The 17,349-nt window shown below is 47.0% G+C and overlaps 1 long non-coding RNA gene across 1 annotated transcript in view; it reads left to right on the forward strand.

Moving 5' to 3' along the window:
• The first annotated feature begins 5,525 nt into the window (after nucleotides 1-5,525).
• LOC140430811 (uncharacterized) overlaps nucleotides 5,526-17,349 on the forward strand; it is a 29,408-nt gene continuing 17,584 nt past the window's right edge. The window contains exons 1-2 of the long non-coding RNA XR_011949553.1: nucleotides 5,526-5,660; nucleotides 8,217-8,316. This is a non-coding gene — a long non-coding RNA (uncharacterized lncRNA). The remainder of the gene's footprint in view (nucleotides 5,661-8,216; nucleotides 8,317-17,349) is intronic.

Here is a 17,349-nt window from a genome sequence, read left to right on the forward strand (position 1 = left end):
AGCAGAATGGGAAAAAAATGAAATTGGGATCATAGGTATTGAGGTAAGAATCCACAATAAACAGCTTGAATAATTTATGTTTTTAAAAGTGTGAGGCTTTAAGTTACATTTTATTTGCTCTTGAGCTGAGGGTGCTGCTGGCAAGGCCAACATTGGTTGTCCATCCCTAATTGCCCTTGAGAGCAGTTAAGAGTCAACTAGATTGCTGTGGATCTGAAGTCACATGTAGGTCAGAATAAGTAAGGACAGCAGATTTATTTCCCTAAAATACATTAGTAAATCAGATGGGTTTTTTAATGAGAACCAACAATAATTTCATGGTCACCATTACTGAGATCAGCTTTCAACTGCAGGTTTTCTTTAGTTAAATTTAAATTCCAAACAGATGCTATGGTGAGACTTGAGGCTGTATCCTCAGAACATTAGTCTGGACCTCTTGATTACTTGCTTCTTTGTCACTACTTCAGTCTGCCCCATTTTAAGCCAGTTTCTTTGTCACTACTTCATAGTCTCCCCCATTTTAAGCCTCAAGTATTTTTTAAAATCTGATATGTTTATTTCTGATCCGTTTGGTTGGTCATCTAAAAAAAATAGAAGCATGGCAGGGCACCTCAACCCTATTGAGTGCACACCCTGTTCTAGGTGGGAACTCCAGGACCCATTGCATATCCTGGGCAACCGCACATGCAGGAAGTGTGATCAGTTGGAGGAGCTTGAGCTCTGGGTTTCGGAGATTGAGAAGCAGCTGATACTGCATTTGTGAGGCTGACTGCTATGTGTCACCTACACAGTAAAAGTATGCAGACACAGAGGGAATGTTTAACCACCAGAAAGTCAAAAAGGAACAGGCAGGTAGTACAGTAGTCTGCCGAGTGCTTCTCACTCGATAACTGGTTCCGGATGCTGATGAGAGTGATGGTTTCTCCGAGGATCAGAACCACTACCAAGTCCATGGCACAATGGCTCAGCTGTACAGGATAGGAGGAGGATGTTTGAGAAGGAAATAATGATAAGGGATTCAAAGCGAGGAGAACAGGCCCCATACAAGAATGCAGGATGGTATGTTGCTTCCATGGTGCCAGGGCACAGGATGTCACTGTGCGGCTGCAGAACATTCTGAGGTCCGCGGTGTACAGCCAGAGGTCGTAGTCCATATCAGTACCAATGACATAAGTAGGAAGAGGAATAAAGTTCTGCAGGAAGCATTTAGGTATCTAAGAAAGAGATTAGTAAATTTGTTTGTAATCTCTGGATTGCTCCAATTCAGAACCCAGGTCTCGCAGCAGTGCACAAGTGAGTGTGGAATGTTAGGACAGATGAATGCACGGATGAGGAGATGGTGCAGGAGTGGGACAGTGGCACCAGTTCTGGGATGGAGAAATCTATACAGGCGAGATGGGTTGCATCGGAACAGAATTGGAAACAATGCACTAATCACGTAATTTGCTAGGGTTGTTGGGGGAAGGTATAAACTAATTTGGTAGTTGGGGTGAGATACATTATGACTGAGAGAAACAGATAGCATTACAAGAAATAGTAGGATATTAGGTGGATCCAAACCAAGAGGTCTAAATTAGGCATATATGCATATATGTAAACATATAAAATAGGATTAAGTTGATGAGCTACATGCTCAGATAACCACATGAGGATATAACATTGTGGCAATAACAGAGACCTGGCTCAAAAAAGAGTAGAACTGGGGACTATATATTTCTTTATACAAAATGTTCAGAGAAGATAGAAAGGAGGATGGGTCTCAGTATTGATTTTTGAAGTGCTGAAGAAAGAGAATATTCTAGACAATTCAAGGATATAATCTATTTGGTTAGAGTTAAGAAATAATAAATTGAGATACAATTATGCTACTGGATGTAATCTCTTGGCCACCACATAGTAGGGAATAAAGTCGAGAAGATTTGCAGGGAAATTACAGAGAGATGCATGGAGTGATAATGAGGGACTTCACTTGTCCTAACATCGGCTGGGATAGTAATAATGTAGAATGCAGAGGAGGGGAAGCAGTTTCAAAGGTGTGTTTAGGAAAGTATTCTTCTCAGTATGTTTCCAGCCCAATGAGGAAGGAAACTGGACTAAATCGTTTTTGGGGGGAATGAGATAGGTCAAGAAGGTCAAGTGTCACCAGGGGAACATTTCAGAAACAGTGATCACAGTTTCATATGAGCTACAGAGAAGGACAAGAAGCATTCTACTGTAAAAAAAAATAACGGAATTGGAATGAAGCTAATTATAGAAAGTTAAGTGGAGAAGTGTAAAAGGAAATCAAAAAAGCAAAGAAACCCTATGAGAATAGACCGACAGCCAACATAAAAGGGAATCCAAATGTCTTCTATTGGCACTTAAAAAGTAAAAGGTTAGGAAGAGGAGTGGGGCCAATTATGGATCAAAAAGGAGTCCTGCGTATCGAGGCAGAAGGTATGGTTGAGGAACTAAATGAGTACTTTGCATCTGTCTTTACCAAGGATTAATAAGGGGATCAGGGGTTATGGGGAGAAGGCAGGAGAATGGGGATGAGAAAAATATCAGCCATGATTGAATGGTGGAGCAGACTCGATGGGCCGAGTGACCTCATTCTGGCCTAAGTCTTATGGAAGAATATGCTGCCAAAGTCATAGCAAAAGAGAAAGCATAGATAATGGTTGGGCTAAAAATTGAAAAAGTACTCGAAAGGGTGGCTGTACTTAAAGTTGATAAGTCACCAGGACCAATTAACTGCATCCAAGGCTGTGAGACAAATAATGGTGGGATTTGCGGTGGTACTAGCCATAATCTCCCAGTCCTCTTTGGATACCAGGAGGTGCCAGAGGTCTATAGAACTGCAAATGGTACCGCCTTGTTGAAAAGAGTGCAAGGACGAACCTTGTAACTACAGGCCAGTCAGCTAAAGCTCCATGGTGCAAAAGCTTTCTGAAATGATCATCCAGGAAAAAAATAACATTCGCTTGGACAATGTGAATTTATTGAGTAAAAAGTTAGCATGGATTTGGTAAAGGTAAATTGTGCTTAATTAACTTAACTGAGTATTTTCATGAACCAACAGAGAGGGTTGATGAGGGAACATTGTGCATGAAGTGTCCATGGACTGTCAGGGTGCCTGGTTGGCACTGCAGAGTGCCAGACTGAGTGCCAGGTGACCAGGTTGGCATTGCCTCGGGTCAGGCCCTGGGGAGTGCTTGCCTGTAAGACCTGGGAACCCTGGCACTGCCAGTCTGGCAGTGTTACCCAGGCACCCTGACAGCGAATGTGAATTTTGTTCATCCTTGCACTCTTTTCAACAAAGCGGTACCATTTGCAGTTCTGCATTGGGGAGTGAAGGGGGGGGGGGGGTTCCAGAAAGCGGTGGAGGGAGGTTTGAAAGGGGCAGGGTGGTGGGGGGGAGGCAGGTACAGAGATCGGGGCAGCCATTCAAAATGGCTGCCCAATCTGCGGGGAGCCGGTCCTGCTGGCGAGTTCAGCTAACCAGTGCAGGAAAAGAGCCTAAGTGTGGCCTCAATGGGGAGAAACTCCCTGAGGTCCAAAAAAACAGTAAAGTGCCATTGAATAGGGGAGTGAATCTCGGCACTGCAGTCGCTGCGAAACACCCTGCCAAACACATCCGAAAGCAGACTTCGATTTATTTCTGCTGAATCGCGCTCATGGTTAAAACAGATCGTGTGGTCATTTTCACCACGCTGTTTTGGGATCTTGCCATGTACAAATTAATATTTGGCAGCAAAACATTTAGCAAATTCTTGAGGTCAGGAAAAGCTACATCAAGGCCATGTTCTTTCCACACTTTCCCTCAGAGATAAATTTGAATGAATCACACGCAGAGGTCGCTCTCATTCATCATTCTTTCTCTCAGAGGTCATTTCTCCTTGGGGTTCATCTGAACGGGGAGGAGTCTCTCTCTCTCTCTCTCACATACATACAGAGGTCATTCCCCTCAGAGGGTCATAGAGTTTTACAGCACATCAAGAGGCTCTTCGGCCCATCGTGTCTGTGCCGGCCATCAATCATCGATCTATTCTAATTCCATTTTCCAGCACTTGCTGTGGCATTTCAAGTGCTCATCTAAATGCTTAAATGTTGTGAGGGTTCCCCACCTCTAACACCCTTTCAGGCAGTGAATTCCAGATTACCTCTGGGTGAAAAGGTTTTTCTTCAAATTCCCTCTAAATCTCCTGCCCCTTACCTTAAATCTTTGCCCCCTGGTTATTGGCTCCTCTACTAAGACAAAAGGTTTCTTCCTATCTATCCTAGGGAAGCATGGTGACACAGAGGTTTGCACTGCTGCCTCACAGCGCCAGGGACCTGGGTTCAATTCCGGCCTTGGGTGATTGTGTGGAGTTTGTACGTTCTCCCTGTGTCTGCGGGACTGTCTGTGTGGAGTTTGTACGTTCTCCCTGTGACTGCGTTGGTTTCCTCCGGGTGCTCCAGTTTCTTCCCACAGTCCAAAGATGTGCAGGTTAGGTGGATTGCCAATGATACATTGCCCCTTCGTTTCCAGGGATGCATAGGTTAGGTTACGGGGTTACAGCTGTCGGGCAGTATAAATTAGTGCAGACTCAATGGGCCGAATGGCCTCCTTCTGCACTGAAGGGATTCTTTGATTTTATGATATGGCCCTCATAAATTTGTACACCTCAATCAGGTCCCACCCCCTCAACCTTCTCTCCCCTGAGCAGAACAATCCCAGCCTAACTGACCTCTCTTCATAGCTGGAACGCTCCTCATGAAGGAGCTGCACTGAAAGCTAAGGATTAAAAACAAACCTGTTGGGACTTTAACCTGGTGTTGCCAGACCTCTTACTGTGCTCACCCCAGTCCAACGCTGGCATCTCCACATCTTGGCTACTAAAGACAAGTATCCCATATGCCTTCTTTACCACCTCATCTACCTGTCCTGGGGCCTTCAGGGACATGCACCCCAAGGGCTTTTTGTACTTCCTGGCCTCCTACCGTTCATTGGGAGGGGAAATATTTAACAATCGGCGATTTATTTTTGTTCCTTGCCCCAGGCTTCCCTCCACTGTCAGTGTTGGACCTCTGTCCTGCCCACTAAATGTCACTGCACCGACCTGTGCCACCGTCTATGCTGCTCCACAGCCGAGACTCGGCGATGTCTTTGGAGGAGCCTTTCTTGGCGGAGCTCTTGCGCCTGTCGCCTTGGCGGGATTTGGCGAGAGCGGGGTTATACTTGAGCACGGCCACGCTGGTTCGCTTCAGCCCCTCCTGCTCTTTCTGCTTGGTCGGGTTAACCTTCGACACTTGCCTCACTTCGCCCACGGGGCCCCCGGGCAGGACCAACTCCCCGATCGACCTGGTCTTGCTGGCTTCCCTCTGCTCTCTGCCCACATTTTCCTGCATCAGTGTGCGCGCGGTTGGGGTGGTGGGGAGGAAAGGCCACAACGCGGCTCAGTCCCCCGGATCACAACACCGGGGGAGGGGGGAGGGGGCGAGGGGGAGGCGACCGGCCGCCTGCCGCCTGGCAGAGCGCGAGCAGCAGTTACCAAGCAACCCCGGGAGCGCTCACTGTTGCCTGGTTACCCGCTTACTTTGTCACCGCTCACCCGGCGGCCGGCCAGCCGGCAGCTCCCCAGTCGCTCCGGTCCATTCAATGTTGACTTCAACCTCCCCGAACGCAAGGAAAAACAGAGGTAAAAACAAACAAAACAAAAATTAAAATCGTGAGAGTGGGGTCGTTAGCAATACCCCCGGCTTTTTTTTTCATTTCCACGCAAAAAAAAAGTCCGCTATGGAGTCTTATATATTTAAAAGTTTCATGAAAAAATGAAATTAAAATCGCTTATTGTCACAAGCAGGCTTCAAATGAAGTTACTGTGAAAGGCCCCTAGTCGCCACATTCCGGCGCCTGTTCGGGGAGGCTGGTACGGGAAGTGCAAAGTATTTTTTTTTAAACATGCCTATTTTCCTTGGAGCAGTTGATAAATTTTATATAAAATTCACCACCCCACCAGATAATCGGTACTGTGCCCGGTCTCTCATTGAAAAAGGCTGATCAATGTTTTTTTTAAAATAAATTTAGAGTACCCAATTCATTTTTTTCCCAATTTAAGTGGCAATTTAGCATGGCCAATCCACTTAGCCTGCACATCTCTTAGGTTGTGAGGGCGAAGCCCACGAAACACTGGGAGATTGTGCAAACTCCACACAGACAGTGAGCCAGAGCCGGGATCGAACCTGGGACCTCGTCGCCGTGAGGCAGAGGTGCTAACCACTGCGCCACCGTGCTGCCCCAGGGCTGATCAATGTTGTGTAAGATATTCCTGGAACAACCAATCAAAGCTTCTTCTCCGATCAGTCTACTTTCAGCAATTTAGCGGGTCACCAGAGCTGCATTTAAACACCAGTGCCCCAGCACTCGTGCCTGCCATGTGGAGGCCTCCTGTGGCGACAGGTGGCATAAGTCAGCCGCAGGAGATTCCAACGCAGCGCCAAGTATTTTTCAGGGCTTATGAGACAACGTTTATTTGGCCAAAGCTTCCACCAAAGTGATGAGAGTAAATGCTTTGCCTCTGCACTTTGATTGAAACAGAGCCAAATTAAGTCTTGATCAGCTTTGGAGATCATAAACCCGAGGCAGCATTAGGTTTTGTTAGATTGGGACTGACTATTCAGTCCCCTTTTCCCCCCCACCAGCTACTGTTCTGGTACTGTGGAGATAGCAGACAAGGTAGTCGCTGGATCAGCTATATTGTTGGACCCAGTCAGCCCAAAAGCTGTCACACCTTAGCCTCCACACCACATTCGAGAGGCTAGATGTGGGGTTGGCACTATAAAAACCCAAGCCATAAATACTCGAACAGTTAATTCTACCTTTGACATTATACCATCAATGCCAACAGTCTACAAACTCCACAAAACAGGTTCTCTGAGCTCCCTCATTCATAATTACTAGTTTCCACTTTATCTCTAGATTCACTCAGGCTTCATTAGATTGTACAAGTTATATCTACTGGGTTTGGTCATTCTTGCAAAGATTATGGGGACGATTCTCCAATATGGAGCCCAAGTGTTCGCGCCGTCGTGAACGCCGTTGCGTTTCACGACGCCGCGAATCGGGCCCGGGTACGACTGATTCTGGCCCCCACAGGGGTTCATGCCGCTCCAGCCTCCCCCGCCGCGCCAACCCACGCATGCGCAGTTGGGGCACGCCAACCTGTGCATGTGCGGGGGAATTTAGCGCGCCGGCCCCGACTCAACATGGCGTCGGTGTTCAGGGGCCAGCAGAAAGTAGGCCCGGGGGGGGGGGGAGAGGCTGGCCCGTCAATTGGTGGGCCCCGATCGCGTTCCAGACCCCATTGGAGGCCCCCCCCCGGTGAAGGAGGCCCCCCCCCCCCCCACAGGCCTCCCCCCCGATCATTCGCGCAGAGCTCCCGCCGGTAGCTACCAGGGGTGAACGGTGTCAGTGGGACTCTGTCGTATCCGCTCGGCCCATCCGGGCCGGAGAATCAGCGGCCCCACCGATTCCAGGGGCCCGTGGCTGGTGCCGCGCTAAACGTGCCGGCGCAAATGCCGCCGATTCTCCGCTCCTCGGAGAATCGCACGCCGGCGTCGGGGCTCGGAGAATCGCCCCCGATTTCTTAAATTTCCTCTAGTCTCAGATGAAATAATCCTCCACCTTATTTGAACTGATGGGTGGACTTGATCTCAACCACTGAGAGCCAATATTCATGCAGATGATTTAAAAAAAAAATTTTGAGTATTTTTTTCCAATTAAGGGACAATTTTGCATGGCCAATCCACCTAAGCTGCACATCTTTGGGTTGTGGGGGTGAAACCCACGCAGACATGGGGAGAATGTGCAAACTCCACACGGACAGTGACCCAGAGCGGGGATTCGAACCCGGGTCCTCAGCGCCGCAGTCCCAGTGCTAACCATTGTGTCACATGCTGCCCTATGATTAAAAAGTTTTAATTTATGTTTTATCATATCGCTTCTCCAAGCTCTACACATACAATGACTGACTTATATAGAAAAATGTGACACCTGTTTTGTACACAAGTCCCACCAACTGCAAACTGATTTTTAATGGTTAATATAGTTTTAATTGTGATAGACAAGGCAGCACTGGCACTTGCTTGGCTTTGAATAATATTATGGGATCTCAAATATGTACAAGAATCACCAGAATTAGCAGACATCTTTGTGTTAACATATTGTCTGAAGGATGTCACATCTGACATTGCAGAACATGCTCAGTGCCAAACAGTGTCAGTCTGGATTTTGGGATGACTGTAGTCTTGCAAGCAGTCCTCTTGCTGCGATGGATGTAGCTGCATTGCACACAGGTGAGAAGGCGTTCTTGAACCAGTAACAAGTGATTTGAAAGTTTACCTTTTTGTTCCGATTAGTATACAGCATGTTGTTTCCACTTTAAGATAGCAAGTCCTTATGAGCTATGAATAGTCTAAGGTGTGTTGATATTAGTTCGGCACCCAGATATGTAAGTTTGCTACAATTAAGAACAATCCAGAACACAAAATAGGATTTTCAACAGCAGTTATAATAGTTAGTGATCATAGCACAGTACAGCATGATGCAACTGAACAAAAAGCGAACAAGGTTCAAAAAGAGCTGATCTATATTTTGGAAATTGGTCACACGTTCAGTTAATAGAGAATTGATTCGTTCATCCTATTTTCAATAGTACAAAAATTCAAGAAGTTCAACTCCTCTGGAGAAGCATGATTTTACCTTCAGAATCTTAAAGTCTAGCTGGAGAAGTCTTCAAAAACAAGAATGTTGCTAAATAAACCAACTTTCCTTGGGAGAGCATTCAAGTCAGTCTTGAAGCTACAATTTTCTTCGAAAGAACAATTTTACACTTGTTTTTATTTTAATTAATTCCTAAGGTGATTGACGTTTGAGAGGAAGAAAGCCAAGATGATTCTTAAAGACCTATTTTCAGGTCGAAGGCTGATTTTCCAGTTATCTTGCTTTTTCTTGATAGCCATCCCTTTCAACTATAAAGGTTAACCCACATATAACCAGTTTTACTATGTGTCTGGGTGACCAAGCTTATGAATATTTGCTTGACCTTGACTTAAACAGGAGCCCCCATTTTGATGGACTTTATCCTAGGGTTTTAAAAGAAGCATCTAGTGAGATAATTGATGTATTGGTTTAATAATCTAAAACTCCCCAGATTTGTGGAAAGTCTGTATTATGTTCTGCACTCTTAGGACAAAATAATATGAAGTTGCAGCACCAGGGTTGAATGTAAATAACACCGCTGGTGCATTGAATATTTGTTAACTCCAAAAAGGTGGCCCCCCCCTCCCATTCTCCCTGATTAAATATACTGTGAGTCCGGTGATGGCACTGTCCCTAAAGCTTTGGAACCAGTTGAGGTGGCACTTTGGCGTGGGGGGGTATATTGGTATTGTCCCCAATATGTACGAATCACAGATTCGCTCCGGCGGAGGTGGATACGACCGACGAGTAGGCATTGGCAGAGGGAAGGGGTGGTGTGGGATCTGTTCATGGAAGGGAGGATGGCAAGGTTGAGAGAGTTACAGGAGAGATACCAGTTGCCGAGGAGGTGTGAGTTCAGGTATATACAGGTGCAGGACTTTGTGCGGAAGAAGTTAGCCTCGTTCCCTCAACTACCGGAGCATACCTTGCTGGATAGGTTGTTAACACAGGACGAGCTGGGAGATCGGAAGATTGGGGACATTTATGGGTGATTGGTGGATACGGAAAAGCGCCAATTGAGGAGATAAAACGGAAGTGGGAGGAAGAACTGGGAATGGGATTGGGATGGGGGGGTTTGGAGTGAAATTATGCACTGGGTGAATGCAATGTCATCCTGTGCTAAGATGAGCCAGGTACAGTTTCAAGTGGTACATAGGACTGATATGACGCAGGCTCATATGAGCAGGTTCTTCTCATAGGTAGAGGATAAGTGCGAGAGATATGGAGGGTGGCAAGCAAATCATGTCCACATGTTTTGGTCATGTCCGAGATTAGTGGGTCTTTGGAGCCCGATTTTGAAGCACTGTCGGTGATCGTGGGGGTGAAGCTGTCGCCGTGCCTATTGGTGACGATTTTCGGAATGTCAGAGCTGCTGGAACTACTGGATGGGAGGGGGACCAATGTTGTGACCTTCGCCACTCTAGATTGCCCAGCGGCAAATTCTACTGGGGTGGATGTCATTGGAGTCACCAAGAGTGTCGATGTAGTTGGGGGATATTGCGGAAAAAGTGGAAAGAATTATGTTTTTGAGGTGAAGGAGAATCGTGATTTTGGAGTCGGAAGCTATTCTCCACCCAATCGCATTTCCCGATTTCGCTGTTGGCAAACAGAGAGTCCCGCCTATGTGATTTGTATACTTTGGTTCAAAATCAAAATATTTTTAAAAAAAACTCGAAAGGTTTGGTCCAGACTGAGGCAAAGCCCATGAAGCAGCCAATGAAGTCATGAATATACATGTGACTACACTCTAAAAGTGACCACACAACAACAACCCCAAATATATAACCCCCCACCCCCCCACCTACCTCTTTTATTTCTAAGGTCCCAGAACAACAATTAATCATAGTACTTTTACATAGTCATCAAAACATATATACAAGGGCAGGCAATGAATCTACACAGTAATGATGGAGTTAATAGGAAAGATGATATGATGGGCGTCTACTCCCCAGTGGTTGCCTGCGCACTTCAAGGATTTGGTTGTTCTTGACCTCAGAGGTACTCTCTGGGTCTTCAGAGGCTGCCGCTTTTGCAGAAAGACTAGTAGCAGCAAGGGGTTCTTCAGCAACCTCAGTTTCTGCTGATTAACCGGAAGTCGCAATCGCACGATCTGGTAGTATGGATGACAGTTCATCCTGAGGTAGTTCTGACATACATGGTACTGGCACATTGATGAGTGTAGCTAACAATTGATCTACCTGTTGCCTCCACACTAGCTAATCTTTAGTTTGTACTGATGGAGGTGGAGGACAAATGTGAACGATGCCTGGGAGGCAAGCCTGCCCAACCACACCCATATGTTCTGGGCCTGCCCCAGATGTCCGGGTACTGGATAGCCTTTTTTGAGGCCATGTCCAGGGTTGTGGGAGTGAGGGTGGAGCCATGCCCATAAGTGGCAGTCTTCAGAGTTTCAGATTAGCCAGAACTCTTCGTGGAGAAGGGGCCGAAGCCCCAGCCTTTTCCTCCCTGATCGTCCGCCGGAGAATCCTGCTTGGCTGGCGATTGGCAGACAGGCTGTCCGATCTGGCAGAATTTATAAAATAGGAGAAAATAAAATTTGCCATCCGAGATCGGAAAAGGGCTTCCACTGGATGTGAAAGCTTTCACCAACTTGTTCCAGGATCTGTTCGTAGCCAACAACCAATAGAGTAAGGTGGGGGAGGGGAGGGAGGGTGGAATCACGGGAGAAAGATGGAAGGAAAAGAGAGGGGTAGGTGGAGAGGGCAGGCGATGGGGGGAGGGGACACACAAGGAAATTGAGAGGGACCAGGGACTAAAGCCCTAGATAGACATCTGTAAATATGCGCCCGGGCCAAACTGGGAATGGCAACATAGGTACAGGTTCAAAGGGGGGACACGGCCACGGCAGGAGGGAAAGCAATTGTATGTAAATATCTGTACTGACATCGGCCTGTCTTTTTACCTCCTTTTATTTCTTGCTCATTTATTTTTTTATGTTGTTTTGTATGTTTTTTTTCCTTCTGGTCGGAGGGATTATGTAAAGTGTAACATAGAACATGTGAGTTGGGAAATACAAAATGTGAAAACCCAATAAAAATACTTTTTTTTAAAAAGCAACAAAGTGGGTGCCGATATTATACCGAAAGGTCATCTCTTATAGCAGAATAGCCCTTTGTGTGTTATAATGGTGAGCAGGTGTTGAGATTCAGCTGCAACAATGTTTTGTAGGAAGCCTGCGATAGGTTGATCTTGTTCAACCTTTGTCCTCCTGCTATGCCAGCGAACAAATCCTCAATCAATGCTAGTGGGTATTGATCTCTGCATAAAAATGGATTAATGATTATTTTGAAATGTCTGCAAATGTGTATAGACACATCCTGCTTCATTACAGTCACAATAGGGGTTGTCACAATAGGGGTTGCCCACTCATTAGTGGTGATGGGTTCTAAGATTCCTGCATCCATAAGCCTCATTAGCTCAGATTATGCTTTTGGACATATGGCCTATGGTACTGCATGCACTAGCTTTGAGACTCTTTTTGTTTTGTTTGATCTCAAGTGCCACCTGTACAGCTTTCATGGACCTTTTGTGTCCTCAAATATATTACTGTATTTCTCTAAGGTGCTTTGAAGATCTATTTTAGAATCAGCTAACCTTCTGAAGAACTATTTTAGAATCAGTTAACCTCGTCACAACACTCCAGTTCAACTTTATCTTCTCTAGCCAAGAGCAGCCAAATTGAGCTGGAAACATCCTTGGACAACATGGAGTGACAGCTCCGCAGTTTTTCCACTTAACTCTCCTTCGACTATGATGTATTCTTTTAGAGGTACTATTTCCTTGGGGTTGGTCCTCAGGATGACATCTGCTGGCTTTACTGGTAGGTTATTCAATTTTTGCTCATAGGTCGTCTTGGGGATTAGGGAGATAGCGACCTCTGGGACTGGATACCTCTGTATCGACCTCCATTTTTATGAGCTGTCCATTTTATTTTGGAACTACCGAAAACCAATGTGATTCATCTTGAGCTGAAAGTACATTTAACTTCAATTCCTCATCTGATTGATGTGCTGTGCCTTTGTTGTTCTTATTATTTTTCTCCTCCACACTGTAAAGTTTTTTGCGGAAATTCATTTTGTTTTTCTTTTTATGTGTGTCCTGTTTCTTTGGACATTCTGTTCTGGAGCAACTGATTTACTCCAGCTAGCTCATGTGATGCGGCCAATTTTTGCATTGGCTCTCTTTTCACCAGCAATCAGCCTGTTTTCTGAAGAAAGGCAGGGGTGGGGGTGGGGGGCAGGTGCTCAGGTGGAAGCCAGTAGAGTGGGAGGAGATTTTGTTTTGTTGGCGGGGGTGGGTGGGGGTGTAAGGATGTTGTGGCTATTTGCTGTTGCCGTATTTGATTTTTGTTTTCCTTCATTGTTATATGTGGATTTGAAAATGCCTCCAATAAAATATTTTTTTAAAAATGATTACAGAGAACCCGAGGGAAGTGCTGCAGATAGCATATGAAATGCCAACGGTAGGGCATGTTGGGGTTAGGAAACCCATCACCACTAATATTAGGAGATTGTTAAATGTTGTGTTGTCGCTGTTGTCGCCCTCCTTAGGGACCGAGTCAGGGGTCATTATTTTGATGCACAAGGAGAAAGCATTCGATAGGGTTGAGTGCGGACACCTCTTGAGCTCCTGAGGCGGTTTGGTTTTGGGCCAAAATTTATTTCATGGATTAGGCTTATGTACAGGACCTCACCACGAGTGTACATACTAATGCCCTGAGCTTGGGTTATTTCCAACTGAACAGAGAGGTACAAGGCAGGGATGTCCATTGTCTCCGCTTTTATTTACCTTAGCAATCGAGCTGCTGGCCATTGCATTGAGGTCGTCTAACAGAGGTAACAGAGCGTGGGGGGAGGGAGCATAGGGTGTCCTTATATGCAGATGATTTGTTACTATATATCATGGACCCACACTTCAATGTGGGGGAAATAATGGAGTTGCTCAGGAAGTTTGGCTCGATTCCGGGTTACAAGTAGAATCTGGGCAAGAGTGAATATTTTCCGGTGAATTCCTCGAAGAGGGGAGCTGACCTGGGGAGGCTGCTGTTTTGTTCGGGGAGGACTAGCTTCCAGTATCTGGGAATCCGGATGACCCATGACTGGGCCTCGCTCCATAAACTTAACTTTTCTAGTCTGGTGGATGGAGTGAAGGCCAATTTTAAAAGGTGGCTGTGGTGATATGCATATAGGCATATCTATGTATAACTGTACATAGTTATACCAATGTATATATTTGTATATAATAGCACCACTGTACATAACCACTGACCAATATATGAAGGGACATTATGACCTCCCACCAGCAGTGGAATCAAACACCCATACAGACATATATATCAGGGAACGGACGGAAGGTGGGCACTTGGTAGTAGAGTGGACAAGAGGACAGTCACCTCCCTCCACCAGCTTCAAGTCTTGGTAAATCTGGACTCAAACTGGTGTGGTTTTAAGCAGCAGTTTGAACTCTTTCTTTTGGTCCATGGCCTACAGGTGCTGCCTGATGAAAGGCGCATTGCATTGCTGCAAACGACAGCAGGTTCTCAAGCGCTTCAACTGTACAATTCCTCCGGCTTTGAGACGGTGAGCAGAACTACAAGGAGGTGATTCAATGCTTTGATTGCCACTGTTCCCCTAAAAGAAATGAAACTTTTGAGCGATACATGTTCCAATCCCGCTCCAAGAAAGACAAAGAATCCGTCAACAGTTTTACGACAGATCTGTGATTAAAGGCCCAGTCTTGCAATTAAGGACAGTTGCAATCCTCAATGATCCGAGACAAAATCGTATATGGAATCTCGGATGGTGCGCTACGAGAATAGTTGTTAAAGGAAGACAACCTCATGCTGGATGCCAGCATCAGGATGTGCCAGGCAAGTAAGCTCTCTGCGCAGCGTATCGGGGCCTTCAGCACAGTCAGTGCTAGTGCCAATCCAAGAAATGATTCTGGCACCACAAATGCTGAGACGCAGTTTTGTAAGAAACGTGGTCTCAATGCTGGCGGCCACCTTGAGCGCACTGGTATGCAGCCGAACATGCAACATGGTCCCGGGGAAAGCGGCCATTCTGAGCACACTGCTACGCACTGCCAAAAGAAACGTGCTCGCTATGGGGGCGGCCATTTCGAACACATAAAAGACATCAGATGAAACGTGGTCTCGGTGGTGATGTGTTGGGTGCTTTGGATCCGTGGAACACATACACGCTACCAACACTTAAAATAGAACAACACTATTTTATTAAGCAAGAAACTGTTGAACATACTTTCACTGTGGGTTAACACGATGTTAGATTAAACTAAAGACCTATGCCTATCCTAACCAGACTATGCACTCAGCACATGGTGAAGATCTGTGCTGTAAGCTGTAAGCTCTGACCTGAGAGGCTGCATCCCGAATGAGTGGGAAAACTGATGCCCTCTGTCTTTATAGTGAGTGAGCTCTAACTGGTGATTGGCTGCGGTGTTGTGTCTGTTAATTGGTCTTGCTGTGTGTCCATCAGTGTGTGTGTCTGGACCATGATATACTGGTGTATATTATGACATCCCCCCTTTTTATAACAAAATGTCTGTGTGTGGCAATAAATAATGTGTGGTGATAATGTTCCGAATTACGTGTGGGGTGCGAAGACATATTTACAGGACGATACACATGAGAACTCAGCTATTTACATGGGAAGGTGCCTGGTGCAGAGAAGCAGTATGCAACAAGAGTAACGAGATCAACACTATATACAAACCAGGAAAACGATCAAACAAAGCAACGAAACAATTCAGAGAGTCCATAAATTCGAAAAGTTCATAAATTTAGTCTCTGAGGTGGACGACGAATTCTGGTTGACTGCCTCAAGGGTGGGTCGAGAGCCGTCGGTTCAGGAGCGGGCTGGACTGCATCAAAAATGTCAGGGGGAGGCAGAGTGACAGGGTCAGCAGGAGGGCGAGGCAACACTAGAGGATCACGTCGCGAGCGTGGAACAAGATGAAGGGCTCGTTGATTGCGGCGCAGAATAGAGCCATCCGGTAGACGAACCAGGAACGAGCGGGGGGCCACCTGCCGAAGGACAGCAGCGGTTGCAGACAAGCCACCATCTGGAAGATGGACGCGGACGTTGTCATCTGGAGCCAGAGCAGGGAGATCAGCTGCACGGGAGTCATGGGCCGCCTGCTCGAGACAGCTGCATCCGGCGAAGGACCGGAACGTGGTCGAGGTCTGGAACATGGTTGGACGGCACCGTCTTCCTCAGGGTGCGACTCATGAGTAATTGGGCTGGCGATAGGCCAGTGGACAGTGGGGTGGAGCGATAGGCCAGCAAGGCAAGGTTGAAATCAGACCCAGCATCGGCAGCCTTGCATAGGAGCCGTTTGCCGATATGTACTCCCTTCTCTGCTTTGCTGTTGGATTGGGGGTACAGGGGACTGGACGTCACATGAGCAAAATTGTACTGCCTGGCAAAGTTGGACCATTCTTGGCTGGCGAAGCGTGGGCCATTGTCCGACATAACCGTGAGCGGGATGCCGTGTCGAGCAAAGGTTTCTTTACATGCACGAATGACTGCAGACAAGGTGAGGTCGTGCAACCGTATCACCTCCGGGTAATTTGAAAAGTAGTCCACGATCAGGACATAGTCTCTACCCAGCGCGTGGAACAGGTCGATGCCCACCTTGGTCCATGGTGACATGACCAACTCATGGGGCTGCAGGGTCTCACGTGGTTGGGCCGGCTGGAAGCGCTGACAAGTGGGGCAGTTGAGCACTGTGTTGGCTATGTCCCCATTAATTCCCGGGCCAGTACACTGCCTCTCGGGCCCGTCGGCAGCACTTTTCCACGCCAAGGTGGCCCTCGTGTAGTTGTTCCAGGACAAGCTGGCGCATGCTATGCGGGATGACAATGCGGTCCAGTTTTAGAAGAACCCCGTCTACTACCGCCAGATCATTTCTGACATTATAGAATTGAGGGCATTGGCCCTTGAGCCATCCGTCCGTTAGGTGGCGCATGACACGCTGTAGCAAGGGGTCAGCCGCCGTCTCGTGGCGAATTTGGACGAGGCGTTCAAATGAGGCAGATAGATAGGAGGCCGCGAATGCCACATGGGCGTCAACCTGGCAGACAAATCCCGCTGGGTCACATGGAGTGTTGACTGCCCTGGAGAGAGCGTCAGCAATGATGAAGTCCTTGCCTGGGGTGTATACCAGCTGGAAGTCGTATCGCCGGAGCTTGAGAAGAATACGCTGGAGGTGAGGCGTCATGACATTCAAGTCTTTCTGTATTATATTGACCAGCGGGTGATGGTCGGTCTCGACGGTGAATTGAGGAAGTCCGTAGACATAATCGGGAAATTTAACAACACCGGTCAGAAGGCCCAGGCATTCCTTTTCTATCTGCACGTAACGCTGCTCCGTGGGGGTCATCGCGTGTGACACATATGCAACGGGGGCCCATGATGAGGCCTCATCAGTTTGAAGGAGCACTGCCCCAATGCCGGATTGACTGGCATCGGTCGAAATTTTGGTCTCCTTTGCTGGATCAAAGAAGGCTAAGAACGGGGGCGTGGTCAGTTTTGCCTTGAATTCCCTCCATTCGCGCTCGTGGGCAGGGAGCCATTGGAAGTCTG

Source organism: Scyliorhinus torazame, chromosome 10 (assembly GCF_047496885.1).
Source record: "Scyliorhinus torazame isolate Kashiwa2021f chromosome 10, sScyTor2.1, whole genome shotgun sequence".
Classification (NCBI taxonomy): domain Eukaryota; kingdom Metazoa; phylum Chordata; class Chondrichthyes; order Carcharhiniformes; family Scyliorhinidae; genus Scyliorhinus; species Scyliorhinus torazame.